Here is an 18693-nt window from a genome sequence, read left to right as displayed (position 1 = left end):
CGGGAAGTTCTCGGCTTTCTTTTTCTTTTCTTTTTTTTTTTCGTGCGTGACTTCCCGCGCTTCCGTCGTAGGAGGCGGGGGAGGGAGGAGGGAGGGCTTCGTTCGCGGCGATCGAGCGGCGGTGGATATTGTTCCTGACAGCCCCTTATCTCAGGAGCGGGGAAGTGGCCTGTACTCTGGGGCTTTGAGTAATCAAATAAAGTGCGTAAGAGCGAGACCGACGACGAAGAATGCTGACAGTGTGATGGGACCGGGGAGCGTCGACACTGCGAGCAATATATATATATATATATATATATATATATATATATATATATATATATATATATATATATATATATATATATATATAATCTGTGTGTGAGAGAGAGAAAGGTACTGAGCCAATAATAGCCGAAGCTATAGACTAGGCTCGTATGCGTGGTCAGTATGGTCCAGTGTAAATGGGACACTAAATAGAAACCTTACATCAATTTAGAAAATTTCCTTTAGAAACTCACTTGGGAATATAGCTGTAAGTAAGATCGTGATTACTAGAAGATAAAACGTGAGTGTGGACTTTCATTTCTTTTTTATTATTATTTCGTGTGGAAAGCCGACCCTGCGCGCGTACGTCAGTATGACGTCACGTGTGCGTTGCAGTCGATCTTCGTCGTATGTGGGTCGTTGCGACGTTGTAAAACTTTTCGAAACTCGCAGAGTTCGGTATTTGTGTTCCAATTCGACGTCTTCCGTTTATGTCGATAAAACAAATATTTACTTGTTCCGCGCGGACACCGTCGATTTTCGTGACGTCACGTCGCGTGGCGGTGAACCGGTGCGTGAAACTTCAGAGCGGTGGCGTCGCCGCCGTATTTCGCTTTTGCCTATTTTGTGGTTTACGAAACTTCCTCTCACGACTAAGTACTTTTTTTTAAGTATTGTAAAATGGTAACTTACCAATATAGCTCAGAGGGAGAGAGTGAACTTTAATAAGCGCCAGCAGTTTAGTCGGCTGGGCCTAGGCCTCCCACGATGGGACGTCGAGATCTTGCCTCTTCGCCGCTTCGTAGGCCTGCTGGGTCGCCCAGAGTTGGTCGTCGAGGCGGGAGCTGCGCAGGGCGGCGTGCCATCTCGACGAGAGGGTCACGGGATTAAGGTCTTGGTATTGGTGTTTGCACTCCCATAGCATGTCGGGGTCTGTTGCCGATTCAGTTTTACGGACCTTGCACGTCTGGCTCGTGTAGATGTCGGGGTATATAGTGTGATAGCGTGTGAGGGAGGGGTGATTGTTTTCTTTTTCTCTGTATCTTAATTAAAGTTATCTGTCTGCCTGTCTCTCTCTCTCTTTTTGTGTCCCTCTCTGGGCTAACTAGATTGCGCTACTCGGAGCGCGTGCCTTTCGTTTACCCTGCGTCCGCATTCCAGTGGCACGCGCAATCTCCACGTGCTGGCGCCTAATTTAGGCGCGCGTGTACGAGTAGCGCGTAAGCGAGTCCGGGTGGCGAGAGCCGAAACCGTTCGCATATCCTTGTGCGACTCGCCGGTTCCTTCGAAACACTCGACTCGCTTTTTGGCCGAGGGTAACGAGAGAGAAAGAGAGAGAAAAAAATTCGCCCTTCGATCCGTCCTTTCGACCGTTCGTTTCGCAAACCAATCACTTAGGCGCGCGATTGCACAACGGGGGGAGGGGGGGGGGGGGGTATGCCACGTTGCGAAAGCGCGTCTTTTGCGCAAGGTTCACCACCGGACGGGGAACCAGGGCTAAGATTAAGGAGACGCAGAGAAGGCGAAGGGAAAGAAGCCTTGCACGATAGAGCTCCTTCCGCTTCCTCGGAAGCAACGGCGAGATGGGAAGCGGAAGGATCGAGTCGATCGCGGCACGCTTGCAGCGAGGCGGCCGAGCGAGCAGTTTCTGGGCAGTCGGAGCTCGCGTCGTGGAGCCTGACACGTGGTTCCCGAAGAGGGATGGAAGGGCTAGAGGCACCTAAGGAGGCTGCCGTGAGGTGGCGCCTCACACAGCACTGAGACGCGTAGCGGTCGATTTAGGCACCACTGGCCTCCTTGAAGCCCTTGGGTTCAGCGGGAGCAGGGGGAAAGTAAACATGTCCGCAATAGATATTAGTAAGAGGTGATTGTAAGATTGGTGGGAGAAAAGTAGGGAAACGACAAAAAAAAACGGAGACGTACAAAAAGCAGAGTTCACGGTAAGGAATCAGAAAATTTGGTTGTGGTGGAGTTCATCGTGGGTTTCCTTTTTCTTATTCTTTTTGTTTAACCTAGGTAGAACGTTAGGCAGTATAATAGCAAGAGCTTGGTGGCGCAACCCACCGCCCCGTTCCAAAGAGGACGCTCATAATATCCATCCATCCATCGACACTCAAAATGCGTGGACACAGAATAGGGGAAGAGGTCACGAAAGTTAGCAGTCTAGCATAGAGTAATTGAAGTTGTAGAATAGACAGCGAGGAGTCGTCAAGAAGAAAGTGAAAGAAAACACCGTAAATTGGATGCACATGATGGGGGGGGGGGGGGGGGGAAATACAGTGGAGAGTTACAACAATGGCGAGAAAGCAATTAGAAGTGAAAAGGTCTGTACGATAACACAGAGGGTAGTGCCTTGCAATTTGAGGCTCGAACTGGTTGCCTAGGGGGGGGGGGGGAGGGGAATAATACGGGATCAAATATTCGCTACAGGATGATTCACGTGTTTGCTGCAGCAAAAATCCGGAGACCACTCAACTCATCCGTTTTACTATTGACTATCAACTCATTCTGGTGGAATGCGAAGTTATTCACCCAGGAACACCCCTAGGCAACGTGCACTTTCCAGAAGAGCTGTCATTTAATGTGGATGGAAGCATCGACCGATCAGGAGTCGAAATTAGCAAAAGCCGTTTAGCGCATTGATGGAAGAAAAAAAAAAGCAGGGAAGAGATTGATAGGACCGGATCGGTTACAGGCATATGTACGGTGCAAGGTATACATAGAAAGGCTAAGAGCAAATATATTAAGGGGGTGTAGACAAAATGCTAGACTGAAAAGCATCTTTAGTGCGCCTGATTAGTTCAAGCAGGCTAGGTGATTATTTGTCACCACCGCATTTCAAAGGAGATGCCAATAAATCGTAGTAGTCGTCATCATAATTACTAGAGAAATGGGAGTGTAGGAATAGTCGAAATTTTGATAGCGAATCTAATAGTCTTTGCTATATTCGGTTCGAGCATTCGCTATTCAATTCGGTTCAAACACTGTAAGGGTCAAGACCAGTTGTCGCAGCCTACAGGTATAAACACCGACTCACGAGGTTATTTAATCATCACTGTCGTGGTAACTGATGGGCCAGTTCAGTTTCCCGATGCTCCTCATTTAAAAGGCTCTCAGTTGACCTGACGCCCAGTTGTGAAAGGCAATGTACGCATGACGTAACCTAAGTTCTTTTTTGTTTCGTTTTTTTGTGGACTGGAGTCCACACAACCTTTGTATAACAGCTTCTTTTTTAAAATTGATGATATTCAGTGTGCTATTCATCTTGATATTCTAAGGTTGTTTTTCATGAATTTTCCTAATCGATTAAATAAAAAGAATACCGCTATTGGAACACGCGTATAGAGAAAAGACCAGTTGCAAAATACATTTGGAAGGATGGTCAAATTGAATAAGTTCGTAGGTACTCGCGTTAAAACTTCGGCGCGGAAAAAAATATGCAGCGACGTGCAGGAAAGCGCATCTTGTGGGATCTGCTTTTCCGTCTTTGTCTGCTTTTCGAGCTGAAATTTCGACGCGTTCGAACGATTGGCGGTGCGTGAGAGAGGCAGCGGAGTGACGTCGAACAAAAATTGGCACGTGGCCGCAGAAGGGCGTAATAAAGATCTCATCTTGCACATCAAGGAGCTGAAGTTAAAAAATGTAGGTCATGCCATTCATAAGATTCTAAACAAATATGCTGGATTTTGGTGGCAGTTGCCACCGCCCCGTTTCGAGAAAGTCGGGGGGGGGGGGTGATTCGTACTCATAATCGCAATAAAGAATTGTGGGGTTTAACACCCTGAATCGGCACGGTTGCTTTAATAGGGATGGCGTAAGGGAGATTCTGGATTACTCTTGATCAGAGTGATTTTGGCCACCTGGGGTTTCTTTGACGAGCACTCCGAATGCCCTGTAAATGGACGTCTTTTTGCATCCGCTTCCATCGGAATGTGGCTGCCGCGTTCTGGGAGTCGAACCTACGACCTCGTTCTCACCAGCGCCAGGACGCAGCCACTGAGTCATGCACCACGGGATCACAAAATTATTACGACCGTCTATAAGTTATCCTCCCGTTTTCAAAGGAAGGGTCACATATCTAAGCGGTTCTATGTAGAGGCATCGTGGAAACCACAGCGCCTAAAGTTAATGCTTTGCCAAACTTTCGTTCGCCCGAAACTCGAATACGCGTGTGCAGTTTGGGATCCGGCTCACCGCACTCTCATTCAATCCATAGTTTTTCCTTCAGAATCGATCAGCCCGTTTTAGTATGTCGAACTATTCACGTACCGCTGGTGTCTCGCAGATGAAATCGTCAGTTAACCTTCCTAACCTTCAAACTCGGCCCAGTATCTCGCGCCTTTGTTTATTCCACGAAGTGTTCCATCACTGTTCATTGAATCAGCAACTAATTTCGAAGCCAGTGTACTTATCCTCCCGTATCGATCACAGCAATATGGTAGCGGTTCCTTCTTGTCGTACTGACATGTTCCTGCATTCTTTTATGCCGAAAACCTGTTCCGAGTGGAACCGCCTTCCCTCTTCCATCGCCACCTTAGCCGATGCATCATCATTCAAGACCGCTGTAACAGATCATCTTTTAAAATGACTCGAATGTTGCTGTTTTTTTTTCTTTTTATTTTGCTGCTGTTACTGGCTGTTTATCTTATCCTTGTCCTTATAGGCTTGATTGTTTTCTGTTTGTAAACCATGTACCCACCCCCTCTGTAATGGCCACTGGGCCCTAAGGGTGTGATAATAAATAAATAAATAAATAAATAAATAAATCAATAAATAAATACCAGGGGCGAAGCCCATCCGGCAGCCTTTCGATGTTTGCAATGGAAGCAGCCCGAGAAAACGCAAGTTAGAATAACCTGCAAATATGCGGGATGCTCGAGCTGGTACGCGTTTTTGCTACGCAGTTTTAAAACGTTCGATAATTGAATTTCGCCCCTAAATGCGCAAGAAACCGGCATGCATTAAGTCGACGCATATGTGGCGCGTTCCTTATCTTGCAGGGCTTCAAACAAAAACACGTGCCTGAAGTTCATTACGGGAGAACATTCTTTCCTTGGCAAACTTGGACGCCAAAAAAGCACAACCAGAACAGTTTCGTGGGGTTCACGAACGCACCGCCACTGCCACAGCGCATATAAAAAGCTCTTTGTAAAGTCGTAATGTTCGCTGCATTATAACGCCCGCACTTCTCTCGCTCGTGCTGACTTCATCGCTTGAGCTGGTCGTATCCCTCTTCCCGCCGCTGTTGCTATGGGGATACACGCTCGTGGCGCGCGCCGCTTCCCCTCCGCCCTTTTTTTTTCTCGGTCGGAGGGATGCCGTTGCCATGGGAACGGGATGGGAGAGGCCGCCGGGATAGAACAAGGCGGCGACGGGGGATTCCCCCGACAAGCGGGAGAGCTGGGCCGCCGTCGTCTCCCGCGGCGTCTCCCGTTTTCCCTCCTCTCCCTCGATCGAATCCCCCTTTCCCGTTTTCGCCCTCCTGGGTCTTCCCCGGGATTCGTCGGCTGTACTCGTGTGTCTGGCTTTCTGGCTGAGTCGCGCATTTCTTTTTCAGAAAGGTGCGATTTTTGGCCCTGGGGCAGCTTGAAAGCGGCGAGGAGCTGCGAGTGAATGGAAATGTTGTGCAGTCGCTGCATCATGTAGAGGACTGGACGGCAATTGGTGGCTGTGTTGGTCGTGCGCGCTTTCTCGCTGAAGCAGAATGCGGCGCTGTTGCCGAGATGCTAGCTCCCTTCGCTGCTGCAGATACACGAGAAGGGTACACCTGCTTGCGTCAGGGTAATTTTGTTCAACGCCGCATTTGCGCCAGAGATGAACGTTACCTTTCGGCGTTATATCGGGTTCTTATATAGGACCGGCTCTTGCCTTTATTTTCGATTTATACCTTCCGTGGTTCTTTCATTCAGTGCTTCTTTCTATTTCTGTGAGGGGGGGGGAGGGAAACTGAGGTAGAGGGCTCTTTGCGAAACCTTTTGACGGAGCCGTTGCTCAAGAGAGTGGGATTCAGGGCGACGCGTGCAAACGGCTTCTGTGTTCTTTTTTCCTTTCTTACATCGCCTCCGTTTCAACACTGGAGGTCCGCAATGATTTATACTGCGTATATTTAGTGTCGGAGGTCGTCGTAATCTGCTCACGTAGCATGTAGGGATCTCTCCTTCTGACGCGAGCGTTGCGTCACTGCTTGAAACCGTGATGTATAAGCTGATTGCGCAGTGGTGCTCGGTTCAGTTCGAGCATGCGCGCCGTTCTTGTTACGTATCAAAAAAAAAAAAGAAAGAACGAAAAAGAAAAGATTATGGGAAGCTAATTGGCGCGCGTTTCTTTAGCTTAACAACTGTGTAGCGAATTGTGGAACGGTGTTCAAGCACGCCTCTCGTTTTTTTGGATTTCTGTGGAATTTGAAAGAACGCTGCCGGTCGTTTCATTTGAACCAGAGTGCACACTCTGGCGTAATTAACGGTTAGCTTCTTTTCGCTGCCGGCTAAGCGAGGAAGGGACTTCAGTGTGTTTTATTTGTAACTTCTTGTCGACTACAACACCAGCAATTATAGTTTAAAATATTTATGCGAGGTCAAGTGATGCGCACGCGCAAAAGACACTTCCCTCTCATGATCACGATCACGCAGTTGGTTGGCCTACATAAATTCACACTTGCACTGACTCCGGAGGTCGACTGCCAATCATGAATGCTTGTTCTCAATAGTGATATCTTGTTCAATAAATATGGGTTGTGTAGGTCGCACGTGCTGTGGGAATCGGTTTGAGTGAAGCCTTCTTTTGGTCTTTCCGATTAACGCGCACCCCACACACTCTATGTACAACACTCTACACAGTTGGGGCACACGTTTTCACAGGGAGACGCCTCGCTCAACATATAGTAAAGTTGCAGCTCACCAACACCGCAGACACGTCTGGCAGTAACCAGTGTCCATCGCACTTACTAACACGTCGATCTGAACTTTTCTTGCCCGAAATGTTTCTTGTAAATTCTCGTTTGCACCCGTATTGCGGTTAAAAATCAGGTTCACGAATGCTAACATAAGCTACCATGTACCTCGCCTGAGAGTCAGTTACGGCGCTGCACTTATCTCTTTACCCTTCCTAAAAATCACACACACACACACACACACACACACACACACACACACACACACACACACACACGCACTACGATGTGTACTTCACAATGGCCTCTGAGATCGTTCCCGCTCGCAGAAGCCTATGTGAGCGTGCGGTCTTGGAGGCGATGAATGCGCATCGTAGCTTCCTGCTAAAATTATTCGAGGCAGGCATTACAGTCTTTCAGCTGCACTGGGAATGATGGGGTATATATGGGCTATTGTATGGATTGGTTTAATTTTCGCTCTTGTGGCGTTGAATCTTCGTGTGGCGTTATTTATTACGCATTATCGCCCTTTATTAGCATAAATTTTCAAGCAACTATATTTTTCTTGCAAGCGCACGAATGCAATAAGACTGCGCGCGTGCAGATTCATTGCGATTTGTTGCACTCGTAAACCAATATTCGGTTGAAAAAGACCAGTTTGCAAATTTGCTACGTCGTTCGTAGCCATAATCACGAAGTTTAGGCGAATGTATGTAGTAGCCGCCATTCCTTGTTCGCTGAACAGCCACACTTGTTCCTCCCGCAGACTAACGCCACATTTTCAGCTAGTAAATTTTTTAGGAAGCTATGCCGCCCATCGTTCCGTCGCTAGATGAACAGCCACGTTGCAGCTTCACGCAAACTCGTATAGCTTTCGTGTTTACGTCTATTTCTCAGAGGGAAACACTCTGTGGGTGTTTACGATCTCGCGTCGCTCAGGCGTGAGTGCAGTGTCCATCATGTACGAGCGTAACAGTGCCCCGTGGCGCTGGTGACCTCGCCGCTGTGGGAGGACGCGCGTCAAGGATGTCCGAGGTCGTTCCCTTCGCTCTCGTCGACCGTCGCGCCACCCACACTGAAGACGCGGCCGCTCGCTTGCACATGTGCACACGCACGCACAAACACCCTCGCCGCTTAATGCATCCCTTGCCCACCTCCTTTCGTCGCTGTAAACTATAGCGCGCCATGTCCACGCTTTGGGGAGCACATACGGTGTGGTCTGTTTTCTTTTTGTCTGCGTGGTTTCTGTTTTTGGATGGAGCGAACGGCGGTACCCCGCATAGTGAAGGTTGCCGTCTGCAGGAAACGATCCGTAGAAATCCGTCGTCTGCTATAGCTGCAGATGGACCCCGGTCGGTCATTACCGTGTCGTCTGCTTCGGCACCTCGGTAGCGTTGTGGCGTCTGCTAGCCTTGGGCGCTGCTGCCGTAGAGTATCCTACAAGAATTACTTGTCTTCGAGCGGTTTGGCGACTTCGCAGCTTGATCATTTTTAAACAAAGTATACCGTTGTAACTTCAACGATTCGCGATGATTACGCTGGTGCGCACAGATGTGCTGCCTGAAATTTAGAAATGCAAACCCACGTAATGAAAAACGCCGCAAGAACGTCAGAAGCAGAAAGCGCTAATATTAGGCAAATCAATGTACTTGCGTAATACCCATAATTCCTGTATAGCCTCGTCTAGTACTTGTAGAATACTCTACCCGCTGCAGTAAACCGCTTCGATGTTCACTGAACAGCTAAAGGAACACTTCAAAACTATTGCTTATGTTGCTTGCTGTTTGGCCACCGTATTTGGTACATATGGCGGCGCGTAAATTTCGCAGCAGAAAAAGCGTGTTTCTTCGCGCGCGCGCGCGCGCGTTTGTGTGTGTGTGTGTGTGTGTGTGTGTGTGTGTGTGTGTGTGTGTGTGTGTGTGTGTGTGTGTGTGTGTGTGTGTGTGTGTGTGTGTGTGTGTGTGTGTGTGTGTGTTAAATTTAGATGAACTACGTCAATGCCATGATAATTGCGGACCTGTACGTCGACAGCAAAAAAGCAGATGCTGTGAAAAGGCGTGCTAGAACTCATTGGACGGGCTTTTACGTGATCTCTGGCACAGCCTTGCCTCAGCGATATACAACTGCAGTATTAAACTAGCGTTTTTGCATTGCGCCCCCATCGGAATGCGGCCGCTGCGACTGGGAGTTGAACCCGCGACCTCGTGTTTAGCAGCGCGAGGCCACAGCCACTGAACCACAGTGACTTGTTACTAATGCAGCGAGTTATGCAAGTCTTCGGAATGTGAAAAAAAGAAAAAAAAAACCGCACCAGCAGACATACTATGGCTGCGACAAATGCAGTGACATCGTTGAAACATGCAGAATCCATAGTGCAGAACATACCAGCGCGGTTTCAGCATAGTACGTATGCTGAAAAGGTAAACGTATCGGCGCAGTAAGAGATGTTATTGTTTTTAAATTGTTGGCGAGCGCGTACGAATGAACGAAAACCGAATGAGTGGCTTAAATTGTTGCGCTTTGACAGAGACGCCACGAGGAGTGTGGGTTAAGGGAACTGCGATGTTCTTTTTTCTTGACGCAATACCAGGCAACACTGGCAGATGTTCTACACCGAGCGATCAGGTCTATAAAACGCGATCTTTTCGGGAAAGTTGAGCTAATGAAAAGTCTACGGCGAGCCCAAATTCTTTCCACCCTTGCTCGTTCCATGTCTTGCAGAAAAACATTACACAGCGACAAATGCAGGCGACAAATCTATTTTCAGAGATCTGAGTGTCAGCAATGCCAAAAAAAAAGCCTTATTTGTCTACTTTGTGGCGCAGATGAATGTGGCTCTCCCCGAAATTCCAAACATGTCGATGCGTCGTGTCACCCCGTGGTTACGTCTGTGTTTTATCTTCGGAACCTGTTGCCTAATGCCTATATCATCTGCTTTGGGCGGCACAAAAAAAAAAAGGTGGGGGGGGGGGGGTCTTCAAATTATCGGTGGCCACATTTCACACCATTGATTGTGAATTCAGAAATCTGAAAAAGCGCATGCCGCTTGCAACGCACCTGAGCTTCTCTTTTTTTTCATTTAAGAAATTCGATTAATTAATTGCGACCAAGTCGTGGGAATCGTCACTCATTTTTCCAGACTTTGTCGTTCAGATACACGTAAGACAAAGTTCTCACGTCATTGAATACATTCGGGCCAGAAAACATCGGTGAAAAACGCAGGTCACAATGAGACCAATGCAGAATTCGTGCTTCCGACACACTTTGTTGCGAAACTCACGTCGTAAGCCTGTTTAGGTGCGTTGACCTGCAGCCGTAAGGCTGGTTTTGAACCGAAACGTCCGTACGTACTACATTAGTGGCGCAAGTTATGTAACTGGTGTGCATGAATTTGGCCTGCTTGGCGCGGGAGTGGCCGACCACCCATAGTTTCATCAGGAAGTGGTCGGAAGAAGCTTGAGGAAGAGAGGGAGGGAGGGGGAGGGAGAGAGACCGTGGTGGCGGTTGCGTAGCCTCGGAATTAAACTCAATGGCCTGTGGTGCGACGGTTGACCGCGACGCGAAATCCTGTTAATGGACTGTTACGCCCGTCCCTAGCCGTCCCGTGGGCTGGTTTTCTTTGAAAATAGCAAGGTCAGCGTTGCGGTATGAGAAGCATAATCTCGACGTTGCCTGTAAACGACGAGCATTCGGCTTAGCAGTTGGCTGGCTTTTTTTTTTTTTTTCGTTTATACGACGACCACCGGAGTTGGCACAGGGCACTCTGCTCGAGCGCTTGGCGACTTCGTTCCGTCTGCTCTTCTGGACTTCTTTTTTTTTTTTTTCGTCTGCTCTGTGTGCGTTAAACCTATACTTAAAGGCATGAAAGGTTTGTGAAGAAACCGTCGAAGATGATTGTCGGATTAGGTGAAGCTTACACCGTTTTACAACTGAACTGCACTTATCTCTGTGTTCTTTTCATTTGCTGTCCAGTTGAAGCCTCGTCATATTGTGCAGTTGAGGCGTGAGCCGCCTGACAAAGCGAGCCGCGCGGGCGGCCGTGAACTTTGTCGCAAACGTGTGTCTTGCTTCTGGAGTTGTACACAACATGCAACGGCGGACGCCTCCTTTCTGCCGCCGATGCGGCCCGCTACAGAAGGCGGTGAGTGCTATGTGCACATAGCGTCTCAAAAGCGCTAGATTCATTAGGGAAGTATGGGGAAATGGCGCGTTCTCACTTTTTGTCAATAAGCTGTTGCCATGCGACGCATGCGTCGAACGTCTCAAAGCGCTTTAGCTTCAACTGTGGAAGGAGCGGTAAGGTTATCCCGTGCCATGCTTCTGTCTACCAGGCTGGTGACCCTGGTACAAATCCCACCGTGGGGCACGTGTTTTTTTACAGGGAAGCTGTATATGGTTTGCCGATTCGTCCGTCCGTCCGTCTGTCATTATTATTCAAAAGACTAGCGCAGAATAGCAGGGACAAAGACAAAGAAGACGACAGGACGAGCGCTTTGTCCCTGCTATTTTGCGCTAGTCTTTTGAATAATGATGACACACCAACTAGCCCAGCTTTCTGCCTTGGTCCGTCTGTCGTCTGTACGCCGAAAACTCCTCCGACGCAATGCCATCTGCATGCGCGAAAAAAAGAAAGAGTGTCGTTGCTCTCCGTAGTAGTGTTCCTGTATATGGTCCCGCAGTATATGCTCCCTGCGGGAGCATATACAGGAGCACTACTCCGTAGTAGCCGAGAGCGCGCGCAGCGGTTTCTCACCGACTCCGAAATGGGTAGGCCAGGCGTCATACGTGCTCCAGAATAGCAGGCAGCTTTCGATCAGCAACGCCGCGAGCAGAGCCGGGAACGAGCTCGTCTACGCCATGCCGACGCTGCAGCCCGGGCACAAGAACAGGCTTGTGCAGCCAAACGCAAGCAGCAAGTGCGTACTGATCCGGCAGCCTACCAAGCCGTCATTTAATAGTGACCGTCGGGATTAAACCGCTAATAAGCACCGGGGCCGCATGTTAAAGCTTCTCTGGTTGACCATCTGTACGTAGTGCTTAGGTGGTGATTTTATTATTATTTAGCGACAGCTTGCGTTAAAGGCGTTCTGACGTCAGCGTGACGCATAAATCCGACCCACCAATACCCAGACGTTATACTCTCTCGGCGAGTGACCCGGTTGTACCGACCTGCGCCATACCCTGGGGAATCGAACACGTTTTTCCTTACAATACAGTCGAGACCCGTTCATTCGACATCTGTTAATACGACATCTTGCTTAATTCGGCCGTACGGGGAGGAGCAGGGCGCATAAACATTTCCTCAAGAGAAAATTAAAGTCCCGGTGAGAAACCATGCATTGTTACGGGGAAAAAAAAAACTCGTTTTGTTCCAACGCGAGCGTATGTTGCTTCGGTTAAGTCAACACCAACTGGCGCACCCTCATGCGCGTGGTTATTAAAGGTTTAAAATACGCACGCACAAATCAGCAGACGGCGATACTGATACCCTAGGCTGGAAGCTGCTTTGTTTTTTAAGTAGCTGACGCTCGATCCGCCCGTGAAGTCATCCGTTTTTTTATTTTTTCGTGTTCTGTCACGCCCACATATTTCAGTCTGCTCCATCCGTTCAGCATTGCGTCGCGTGGCAATTACACAGAGTTCTACAAAGAAATTCTTCAGGATCCGTTCTTTGATCTCGAAAAAAGATAATTACGCAGCGCTGCCCATCGAGGTCACCAAAGAAATTCTTCAGTATCTGTTCTTTGATCTCGAAAAAGATTTGAATCCGTTCATTTAGCCGGTGTTCGTTGATTCGACTCTTCCGATAATTCTACGAAATCATGCGGTCCCCCACAAGGTACGACTTAATGGGAGTTTACTATTTTTTCCTTTGATTTGAAAACGTATGGACAGTAAATAATGGGTTAGCGTGGAAGCTTGGGCTTGTTGGCGATTCATCGGAAAGAGGACACAGCGCAAGAAAGACAGGGCCACGAGTGTGCGTGTACCTATCTCGTGTCCCTGTCTTTCTTTTTTTGCGCTGTTACTTTTTTACAATAAATAGTGGCGTTCGTTGTGTACGAAACGTGTGGCAGTGCACTCCTGTTGCGTTTAATACGTGACTCCTGTGGACTGTGGACTGTGGCCCTTTGTGGACTGATTAGTCCACAAAGGGCCGTTTGCGTAGCAGACGATGCGTGCTCCAGGCCTTGCTTCGTCTGCTTCCCCGGTTTGTATAGCGTACTTGTTTGAGTGCTTCCGGTTGTTTTACTTGTTTGATAGTTATTCGAATACTCACGGGGAAAGTTCCGTGCATGCAGAACAGACGGACATGTGTTACATCCGTTCGCAAGCTTGCCGTCTGTGCAGCCAATTGCAACCGGCGAACGCATTATCTTAGGCTCGTTATGTAAGTATATGTGGTTGGCTATTATAGCGCAGTGACCGCGACGGCGCATGCGCATGGCCGCGCGTGCGTGAAAAAAAAAAAACGAAAGAAACGCATCGCTACACACTTCTGTTTGTGCAACCCTCTGGCAGCGCGTTTTGTTTTTCTGTTCTGCGCCGGCGCTGCTTCGGATTCGAGTCGCGTGGCCGGTCACTGCGCCCAGCCGTATACACTCGCTGACCGGCTCGAGGTGTTTTTCTTTTTTTTTTTCTGCGGCGAGCGGCGCTAATTGTCGCGTTGACCTCGGCCGCCAGTCGACTACCCCGACCCTTCCTTTTTATTTCTTTTTTATACGCGAGCCTCAACTGCTCGTGCCATAACCGCACCACATCCTGCGTCACACGCACCTCTGGCCGCCGCTTGACCGTGAAAAACACGACGCGTGCCCGACTGGTTGGACCGCGTGCGGCTCGTATACGCCTTGTGGGCATCATCGGCCGGCCGTGTTTGTGAGTGTGCCCCTCGCAGTTTCGTTTGTTTGTTCTCTCCGGCTCGGTCTGTCTGCTTCGTGAGTAATTTGTTTTTTTTTTTTTGACTCCCCCGTCCCTAGATTAATGTTTATTCGTTTGCGTGATTTGTTATTGCTTAGCTTTGTCGCGTTCATAACATACTTTTGTTTATTGTTCTTCTTCTCTTCGAAACGTGTTTAATTCTTGGTCGCTTGAGTCGCACGCTCGTCGGCCTGTTTTATACGTCCTCGCGCGTGTTTTTTGTTTTGTTTTCCGGCGATTATTTGCTCGTTTTGGCGTATCGGGGTTGCATCGTATTTCTTTTCTTTCTGCCGTTTGCCGTTGCTGTTGTCGTGGGCTCCGCCCCCGTCTTCTTAACCGGCCTCGGTCACGCTGGCCGCGACGCATTAATACCCGACGCTCGCGCAACAGATGGTCCGCAGTATTTTTTTATTGCGGCTTTGGCTGCGAGAAGCCTTTTGACGCTCTCGCAGGTTGCCGTGTGGCCTCTGCCGTGTGAACAACGACCGTCCGTCGTCGTCGTCGTCGTCGTCGGCGGCGGCGGAGGAGGAGGCATCATCGAGCGTGTCGCAAATCAACCTGTGGGTCGCGCGATTGCAGTTATCCACCCCTTTTGGGGCGGCGGTAGGCACTGCCACCTTGGTGGTGGTGGGCGTGTCGATCGCGGGACAGGTGTGACGGGCAATGCGGTGGCGACGAAGACGTCGGGGCGACAGTTTAGATCGTTCTCGTAAAGACGACGCGAAGAATCTGTTGTGCGTGGTGCCGAAAATGGAGCTGCTCTGGATCCGCTCCCACAGCTTACGCTGTGACTATAGTGAACTAGAATGTATTCACTATAGCTGTGACCGTGCTGCGTGTGCTGCACATGCCTGTAGCAGTCTTTTTTTTTTTGGGACAATTTGTTCACTGGTCTTGTCGTTCCCAACGCCTGTTCTGCAGGAACACTAAAAGACCGACATTAAGTCGGGTTTTAAGAAAATTAAAGGTTGATTGCTAATGGTTGAAACGAATGTCGAACTTCGTTAAATTTCGCGCCGAAAGCTGTCCCGGCACGTCAGTGACGTCGCGTGTTTCAGAAAAAAAAATATTATTTTGACGCTGGAAATGTTTCGGAACTTCCTATGAGTTGAGTCCGAGTTCCTTTAGAATGCAGCGTAGGTGCTTAAAGGGGCTCTGAACCACCCTAGCTCGGGCTTGGTGAAGTAACGTAGTCCGCGGGTATAGCATACGCTGCTGTGAACATCTCAGCCGAGTTTTGCTGTCGTACGCGGTGCGTGTAGCTCACACGCGGATCGCGAAGTCACCTTTCTTTCAAAAGCTCTCTTCAACAGAAGGCCCTGTCCTCACTCTCTTCTGGACGCTTTATTTCGTCATCGGACGCACTACTTCGTCATTCCCTTAGACAGCTGCTATTGGCCGCTGGCTGACATCAAGCTGCGGTCGGCTACATAACGTAGATACCGTGGCCGCCGCTGGGTGCCGCCACGAGTCCACTGGCTAAGCGCACTGCGGGTCACTGCGTACAACCGCGTTTGGCTTGAGTTTAGCGCGTCGTAGGCACCAAGGGCAGAAGTTGTGGCGCCTACGTCAACATCCGAAATGAAATTTGAACTGCGTGCCGCGGTGACATTTAGAAGACTGAGCTTTGTGGGCACACCCCACTGTGCTGCAGCCTTCTCAGTGCAAGGCATTGTAGAAGGAACGGGAGCACAGCGGATGCCGTGTTTGATAGTCGATAACCCTGCTTCTGCTGAACGCACTGAAGTACTTTTTTTGCGGCAGAGTAGTTCTCAAATAGCCTATTTTCACTTCAAGCGCCCTTCTCCGCTTCGATAAAAAGTGGTTCAGGGCCCCTTTAACCATAAGCTGTTAGCTACACATCCGAGCAGGCGCTAACGCTCGTGACGTCACTGCGTCCTAATCGCCAGCTTGCCAAGTCCCCGGTTGCTCATCAGAGGGCCCGCTTTGCTATTTATGGCTGAAGAACAAGTTAGTAGTACAACTTAACCCTCGTTAGTGTCGCCAAGAAAGCCATGTGCGCCTTTTAATTGCGGCAGTTTTCGCTTCTCTGCGGGCGTAAACGTTTCTACTGCAATTCTGTCTTACTACTGTACTTTTGTGGAAACTACCGTTCTCGCGTATTGTGGTTGACTACAGCCTTACAATAGGTGTCCTTACCATCGCTGCTGTTCGCTGCTGCGTGGCGTTATTCCGGTAGACCGGTAACGCTCGCACGATCCAGTAGTTGACACGAGTGATAGCGTACCCGTAAACGCGTTGCAATTTTCGATATACCGGAGAGCTGCGCGACTGCAAGAACGCTGGTAGCGATCGACATCTGATGACGCGTAGAAAGAGCATGCAAACCGAATACTGCAGGGATTTGCATACTGCTTAACTGCTGGCTCAAAGGGTTTTCGCCGTAATCGTTAACGTGCAGCACTTCTGATTTTCTTTCTACTATAACACTGACGCGACAACAATCTTTTCATACGCATTTTAGTTGGAAATAAGCCCCGCAAGACGTACCTGCCAGCTTTGGTGCTGCCGTCCATAGTTCCCGTAACTCGAGTTTACGGACCCGCGAACGTTCAGCTTAACTGTAAATAAAGCGCTGAAAACGACGCAACGTTGCCACGCCGCCCTTTAATCACTCGCACAACGGAAATGTTTCAAACGCTCTACATTTGCTCACAGCGTCACAAGATGTCGCTAGACAAGCTGAAACTCTATTGTTGGAGCCTTTCAGCATTGCATTACCGCTGTACTGGTACTGTTACGCCTGTACTGGTTCTGTGCGCTGTTGCAACGACGCTGTGGTGAAACATTGTATCGCTAGAGAAGCTCGTTTGTGCTGGCGGAGCATCATTAGCGAAGTCGATGGCAATATCAGCAACATCGATAGTATCGCCATTGTTAGTTGTTCTCTCGTGCCTTTTCGCCAGCAGATAGGCAGAGCGTGGTCGTTGCATTTGTAGTTCTCTATTCTCTACTTGACGTCACTGTCGCATGTATGCGCCAAAACGCTGCTGCACATGTCTGCGTGTCCGCTATTCCGCATTGCATGCACGCTTAAACATTGCATGCACGCATACAAGCACGCTTAAACTACTATGCACTTTGTCATCTCTTACCGAACTGTCTGCTAGCAGCATTTGCTTCACTGTGGCGCAGCACGTGTGCTCAAACCCGGACAGGTGATGTAACGCTAAGACGGCAGGGATATGCTGTAAAGCACACATCGAGAATCGTGTACGCTGCAGTGAGACAGTGGACTGTGCCGCAATGTTTCATCGCTCTCGGCTCACTGAGTTGAGCGTCGGGCCTTAACCCGTCGTCGTCTGCACGGCGCCATTGCATTGTATAGGCCGTCTGGACGACGCACAGCGTGTCTTCTGTTGCAGCGCGCGTCCTTGGGAAAGCTGAAATCGAAAACCGCTTGCCGCCCAAAACCAGCGGCGAGAGGGGGCCCGGCAATGTAGATCATCGTGCCACTGCTGCCGCCTTTCGCCCCCCCCCCCCTCCCTCTTCTTCCTCCACTGGCCGCTTCTCGGCTCTCGTTGCCGGCTAGCATCGACGAGCGAAAAAGCTACGCCCGCAGCCATACCTTGGCTCGCTAATACCGTGCACTGTGTCGAAACCTATGAGCTCCCGTCTACCAAAGCGGACATACTCATCGTCGTTGCGTCGCACTTCCACGACTTGGGGGGCCACCTATAATATGTACATGGTCAAATATAATATTTTCCTAATTCGCAAGTGCGCATCTCTGCCACTGCTTTTCCGCTAACCAACGGCATCACCGGTTATCGTTGTAGTGAAACTTAAGTTCTACCTGCACATGCTGGGGCTTGTCTATTGCGCACGATTTCATCGTGAGAGCCACGTCTTCATTTTCCATCACATGAGACGAGAAAACTGTGTGAGCTTTGCAGGAAAGCCAGCAAACGGTCTGTTTAACCACCTTGCCGTTTTGAGCCAGCAGAGGGCGTAAGCCGTCCTGCGATCCAATCGGAGCTCGCAAGATGGCGGAATTTGAAGGCTTCCTGAATAGCAACCCATCCGCTCACCAAGACAGTGCTTTGTCAGCGCCGATTGAGCTCTACGGTCCCAGTATCACACCAACTAGCCCAAGTGTATGCACACGTGACGCTCTGATTTGCGCGTGGGCTTATCCCTAAACAGGAATACTCATCGACTACGGTGAAGATGCAGATGTCACTATCTCATTAGATAGTATTGAAATCACTCATTAATGCTTAAATCATGTATTAAATAAGAATATAAGTATCAAACAGCACCAACAGCCGATCGAAAATGTCTAAATGAAATGTGAGCGCAAATGTTCGCGGCTTCCCGAGCGACTCGGTGGTCTCTGCTGAACTCTTAGTGACAAAATTGGTGGAATTGTTGTTTAAGTTTCTTTACTTGTTTTAATTAGGCGCACTGGACGATGTGAAGTATTCGAAGAAAAAAAAGAGTTCGCGTATTCCAATAGTGACTACTGGATTAGAGAACCTAGTCGACTAGAACAATAGGCAACTCGTTGCTCAAAAGTTTAGAATTTTCGCACACCCTTAGTAAAAGCTGCCTTGAAAAGAGCGTTTCAGGGGATCGCGGACTGATTGAATGTCTCGAGCCTCCGTGGTGTAGAT

The 18693-nt window shown here is 49.2% G+C and overlaps 1 protein-coding gene across 3 annotated transcripts in view; it reads left to right on the top strand.

Moving 5' to 3' along the window:
• The window catches only part of LOC135896315 (phospholipid phosphatase homolog 1.2 homolog), a 63692-nt gene that overhangs the window by 14054 nt on the left and 30945 nt on the right, over positions 1 to 18693 (top strand). Inside the window, exon 1 of one of the 3 annotated variants that reach the window (XM_065424680.2) lies at positions 13725 to 14073. The exons of 1 other annotated variant lie outside the window; for it this stretch is intronic. The gene's annotated coding sequence lies outside the window, so the exon portion shown is untranslated. Of the gene's footprint in view, positions 1 to 13724; positions 14074 to 18693 lie in introns of those variants that run through there. One more of the 3 variants, XM_065424678.2, reaches the window with a different exon arrangement.

This window comes from Dermacentor albipictus, chromosome 6, assembly GCF_038994185.2.
Source record: "Dermacentor albipictus isolate Rhodes 1998 colony chromosome 6, USDA_Dalb.pri_finalv2, whole genome shotgun sequence".
NCBI lineage: Eukaryota > Metazoa > Arthropoda > Arachnida > Ixodida > Ixodidae > Dermacentor > Dermacentor albipictus.
Note: the sequence above shows the minus strand (reverse complement) of the source record. Positions and strands in the feature narration are given on the sequence as shown.